At 41.0% G+C, this 6,326-nt stretch overlaps 1 pseudogene; it reads left to right on the top strand.

The window, feature by feature from the left end:
• The first annotated feature begins 711 nt into the window (after positions 1 to 711).
• LOC147000675 (small nucleolar RNA SNORA17) lies at positions 712 to 827 on the top strand (annotated as a pseudogene).
• The last annotated feature ends 5,499 nt before the right edge of the window (positions 828 to 6,326 follow it).

A 6,326-nucleotide genomic window follows, 5' to 3' on the forward strand; every position in this document is an offset into this window, starting at 1 on the left:
ATGTACTCACTGACAAGTGGATATTAGCCCAGAAAGTTAGAATACCCAAGATATAAGATACAATTTGCTGAACACATGAAACTCAAGAAGAACGAAGATCAAAGTGTGGACACTTTGCCCCTTCTTAGAATTGGGAACAAAACACCCATGGAAGGAGTTACAGAGACAAAGTTTGGAGCTTAGATGAAAGGATGGACCATCTAGAGACTGCCATATCCAAGGATCCATCCTATAATCAGCTTCCAAAAGCTGACACCATTGCATACACTAGCAAGATTTTGCTGAAAGGACCCAGATATGGCTGTCTCTTGTGAGACTATGCCGAGTCCTGGCAAACACAGAAGTGGATGCTCACATTCAGCTATTGGATGGATCACAGGGCCCCCAATGGAGGAGCTAGAGAAAGCACCCAAGGAGCTGAAAGGATCTGCAATCCTATAAGAGGAACAACAATATGAACTACCCAGTACCTCCCAGAGCTTGTGTCTCTAGCTGCATATGAATCAGAAGATGGCCTAGTTGGCCATCAGTGGAAAGAGAGCCCCATTGATCTTGCAAACTTTATATGCCTCAGTACAGGGGAATGCCAGGGCCAAGAAGTGGGTGTGGGTGGGTGGGGAGTAAGTGGGGAGCATGTGGAGCACTTCTGGGATAGCATTGGAAATGTAAACGAAATAAATTCCCAATTTTAAAAAAAGAAGGATATCAGTCACAGCTGGAGAGGCATTGAAAATATGGATGCTATGTCATATGTGTATCAGTATGTGGCAGAGAGGAGAGGCTATGATTATGTTCAGGGATCTGTGAATGATTGGTAGCCAAATTTCCTGAAAAAAAAATAATAAGAGAGAGAAACAGAGAGGGGGAGGGAAGGATGGAGGGAGGGAGGGAAAGAGGGAGGGAGGGAGAGAGAGAGAGAGAGAGAGAGAGAGAGAGAGAGAGAGAGAGAGAGAGAGAGAGAGAGAGAGAGAGAGAAAGTTTGCACAGGGATGGCTCACCAGTTATTTCCTGCTCACTGATCTCTGAGACAACCACTAGCATGGTATTGTGCAGGCCCAGTGGGTATCCAAAGTGGGGATCAAGATACCAGCAAAACCTGTCCTGGTTCTTCAGGTTCACACAGGAATGAGCCTAGACAACCATACTGATGCCTTGGGGTCTGTACAGGAAGCTAGCCTGAGATGATCACCAGTTTGTTGCTATACAGGCCTTGGAATGCAGACCATACCTGAGATGACACTTTCCTGATGTCACAATTCACAATCAAGGCACTCCTGAGACAATCTGAGACACTCAGAAACCCCAGGGATCACTAAGAGAAGCACTTAAGTAGTGGATACGTGGAAGAGAAAGAAAAGAAGAAGAAAGAAGAATGGCAGAACTGGAGAGTAGAGGATAGTGGAGAATAGTGATGAACAGCCTGATGTGAGTAGCTAGTGATACCATCTAGAACCATGGTGGTGGCATGGTCTGTGCTACCTCCTGGGTCATGTCTGGGTCTATGTTCCTGAAGCAGTAGGGGTCTGTTAAACAACCAAAGACTGAGTGGAAGTCCTTTATCTGGGCTACAGTCTGGTGACATGCTGATATCTTAGGGCTGTGCTCAACTGGTCCCACCCCTCACCTGGGCATCAAGGAAGAGCTGGTCCTGGGGCTGTGAAAACAGCGGACATGACTCTGCTACAGTAGTCAGGGGATCAGGCCTGTGTATTGTGGGAGCTGCAGATGAGCAGTGACATGGTTGAAAAAAATACCTCCCACCCCCTTGACACAAGGCAGCCAGGAAAGCTGGACCACAGGAGCTGGCCCTGGCCCTCACCTACTATAACACTGGGGGAGCAGCTCCCGCACCTCACCTGAGAAGCTTAGTAAAGTGGGCCTTGGATGCAGAGCTGTGAGTGAGCTGACCAAAAGGAGCTTGGAAGGTCCAGCCCTAACTCTTTTCCACTGTGTGGTGGTGTTTTTGAGGAAGAGCTCTTCCTCCTCACCCTTTTGCCCTTACCATCAGCTGTGGGCAGAAGTGATGAACCCAAAGTGGTCATGAGTGCAAGAGAGCTATCCTGCCCTTCACTGTTGCTACACTTGGGGAGAAGACCCATCTCACCTGGGCAGCACAGTAGAGCTGGGCTCGGGTGAGCTGGCCCTGAAAGAGTGAACAGGTGAAATCAGGCCCCTTATCATGTCTGCCATGTGGCAGCATGGGTGAGGGAAAGATGCCTCCCTCATCCCTTTATACCTAAGAGAAGTAGGAGGGGTGATCCTGGCATCATGACAGCAGCAGAGCTGTCCGTCCCCTTCACCTGCTGCAGCACAGTAGAGCTGGTCCTGGACATGGGGGTTGCGGGTGAATTTACCAGGAGACTGTGAGAACAGGAAATATGTGCTTGCTTCTTGTCTGTTCTGGGGTGGCATCAACAAGGAAGAGATTCCCTTTGCCATCTGTCATTAGCTAAGCAGAAAAATCTGGTTATGGGGTCATGAGAGTGGGGAACTGGCCATGTCCTCCACCAGCTGCTACACTTGAGAGATTAGGGTCTGCACCCCTCCTGGGCAGCAGGCCAGAGCTGGCCCTGGTTGCAAGGGTTTCTGGTGAGCCATACGGACTGTGTAACAGACAGGCTTAGATTCAGAGCTTTGAATTGGCCCACCTTAGCATCTATCCCATTGATGAATTGTTGGAATGAAGGATGGAGCTGGCCCCACAGATCCAACACTACAGGATCTCCAGGACACAGGGCAACAACAGGATATCCTAGAGGAGTCCCGGTGAGGTTCCAGTATGGAATAGTAGAATGCAGATGGCTCATACTAGACCATGGCAACATTGCAATGAACATTTGCAAGCAAAGAAGTGTGGACAGAAAGTGTACTGTGGAACATACTGTGACTTTTTTTTTTCTTTCTTTCTCTATTGCAGGAAGAGTGTAAGGGCAAAGTTTAAGAATGGGGTAAGCAGGAGCTTAGTGGGATTAGGGTGATGATGTAATGTTTACAAAGAACGAATAAAAAGTTAAAAGAAAAACATATAAAATAAAACAAGTAAAAATGATATAAGTCTTGAAATTCCAGTTTTCTGAATACTTGGGCTAAACTGGTCCCTTCCATAACACTCAGCCCTCGCCTTTGTTTACTGACACGAAGTGGTCTTTGTGTTCACTTTTCACTACCAATTTTTGAACCATAAGGAAAGCTAAATTTAACTTATATTCTTTGCTGGTTGCTGGGTTGATTGAGATGGAGTCTAACCTTGTAGTCTTAGAGGACAAGAACTATTCAAAGCATACTAGTTTTGAACTCTCACCGATTTTTCCCAATTATTCTGGGACTACAAACATTCATCAATATTCCTGCTATAGCAATTGTTCCTGTGTCTTTTGTTTTGTTTTGTTTTTCTTAATTTATTTATGGTACATCAATCTTTATATCCCTTACACCTTGGTACATATTTTGCCTTTCACTATTTTACTATGCTTTTAGAGAAATTTTGTACTAATTGACTTCTATGACTGTAGCACATATGCTATGTTTTAAACATTTCTTATCATTTTTCTTTTTTATTCTTTTTTTTCTTTGTTGACCAATTCAAGTCTAAACTTAAGCTTTAATGGGACAATATTAGCATCTGGGCTTTTCAATGGGTAGTTTGTCTCGAAAAGCTTTCCTATCATAATTGGGATAAGCATAGTGTTCATAGCGTTCAGGGACCTGGCCTTTCCTGCCCTTTCCCCATGTCCATGTAAAGGCATGGGGTTCATCTCTGGAGAATGTATTCTTCCTCAGGCCCAATACCTGTGTGGCTCATGACTGACGATTGTTAGAGTGATTGCTCAACAAACTTCCTTGGAAACAAAGAGCATCTCCTAACAAAGACTAAGTATATTAGGCCACTTTATTTTGATTTCCATGCACTTATATATATATATACTATGAGAAATAAATATTCAATCATTTATGACTTATCCAACTCATACTATATACTATTATGATGATAAAAGGGTTACAACAATGTGGGAGTTCAGGTAGTTATTAAATATAATATAAGGAAAGTAACACAAAATTACATTATTTTTGCTTCATGGAAGTTTCTCAGTTTTGTAGTTAATATTTGTCTTAGTCAGGGTTTCTATTCCTACACAAACATCATGACCAAGAAGCAGTTGTGGAGGAAAGGGGTTTTTCAGCTTACACTGTCCACATTGCTGTTGAAAGGATGTCAGGACTTGAACTCAAGCAGGTCAGGAAGCAGGAGCTGATGCAGAGGCCTTGGAGGGATGGCTCTTACCGGCTTGCTTCCCCTGTCTTGCTCAGCCTGTTCTCTTATAGAACCCAAGACTACCAGTCCAGAGATGGTCCCACCCACAAGGGGTCCTTCCCCCTTGATCACTAATTGAGAAAATGCCCCACAGCTGGATCTCATGGAGGCACTTCCCCAACTGAAGCTTCTTTCTCTATGATAACTCCAGCTTGTGTCATGTTGACACACAAAACCAGCCAGTACAATAATTTTTTTATTTATTGATTGAATATAGTTCAGCATTTAAAGTGGAAAAAGGTAGAATTTAAATGTGTAGACTCCAAAATGTTTTATGGCAAAGAAAAAAATATAATATGGACAGAATTTTGCACAGGTGCACATATCTATGTTAAATACTTATGAATCAGATTTTAAAAATCCGATGATTTCTATAAAATACTATAATGTAAAATAAAAAATATTTCTGAATTTCAAAATGCTGTGAGAAAAACATAAACTCTAAATTGAAAAATACTACCTCTCTAAATATAAACTTTATCTTGTATAATAAAAGACTTTTATTATTTCTTTGAGTATTTTGTACAATGTGCTTTGATCATTTTTATGCTTTCCCAGGATTCCCAGACTCACTGACCGGCTCCTATCCCATCCAGTATTTTATGGGTTTTGTTTGATTGTTTGTTTTCCTGTTGAGGCTTAGTGCTGCTTCCTAGATGTTTTTGGGTGTGTGTGTCCTTTAATGGAATATGATCAAAGTAGCAGGAGCTACACTCTCAGAAGAGCTGTCCTTTTACCCAGCAGCTTACAACTTCCAGTAGTCCCTAGGCTAGGGGTAGAGGTTGCTGCTCAACTAGCCTCTCCATAATATGATTCTATCTGGTTTAAATCTCCACATGTCCTGTTCATAGTGATGCTGTAGACTTCTTTCATTTTAATTTCAGAAGATGTGGCCATTATGGAAAAATACTATTTCTACCAAAACCAAGAAATGCAAATTTTATCTAAATGTCGAATTGTACACTTAGTGTTTTTCTTCACTTTTTTTCGTCTTGTTTTTAGTCATTATAATTTCCAAAATTGGTCAATGAGGAATGAATTTATTTGACTGCTCTTGACAAGAATCAGTAATTGGGGGATGCATGCGAAAGGACATGGCTTTCCCCCTCCTTGGCTCCCAGAGCTGCCAAGAGTTTGATGCAGCTGATGCATTTGCATTTCTAACATCTGCTGCATTTATCATTAAATCCCTCCCACGAGTTTATGCCCGAAGCTGCAAAATAGAAACATTAGCTGCAAAAAAAACAACCCTCAAATTAAAGGATAAAATTAAAGCTTTGAAAATAGATATTACCACCTATCATCTTCCATAGTAGTCAGAAACACAGCCCCCAGCTCTACATAAAATACATCAAACTCCTTAATAGTGAAAGAAATTTAAATCATCATACATTATTCTAGGAAAGCCAAGCGTATGTTGTTGAATTAAATAAAGACTAAGAGGATAAAACACTGTGCTTCATAAATGTAATATGTTTATCAAAGATCTTGATTTGAGATAAGTGTTGTTTCTTCAGAATTACATATCTAGGTAAGTACAATTCTAAATGACTTTTGAAAATTTTTAAACAACATACTATTTGAAGGTGATACACTCTGATATATAATATATGTATTAGATATAAAGAAGAGTTTAAGTGAAACATTATAGAAAGCAAATGAAAAATATCAGGAGATACTTATATACGTTACATTCCATGAATATACTTAATTTTAAAGTCCATTTTCTACTATAAAATGAATATTATTCATGTATGCCATCTCTTTTCCTGCCATTTATTTAAAACATACTTGCTAAGCTCATATTAACATTGGGAAACACTCAAAAATAAGTCAAGAATATGTGACTACCATGAAGGAAACCACTTCATCATTGTCTAACACAAAAATTACTATGTACAGTAATAGGACCCACCTTGGTTTTGAACTACTTGCTTTGAAAGATTTATACTGGCATTCCTTCACTGATATGTTCGGTTCAACCTTTGCATTCATTTAGAGAGTTTTGAGTTTT

This window comes from Mus caroli, unplaced genomic scaffold (assembly GCF_978045245.1).
Source record: "Mus caroli unplaced genomic scaffold, Mus_caroli_1 scaffold_17, whole genome shotgun sequence".
In the NCBI taxonomy this organism is placed as follows: domain Eukaryota; kingdom Metazoa; phylum Chordata; class Mammalia; order Rodentia; family Muridae; genus Mus; species Mus caroli.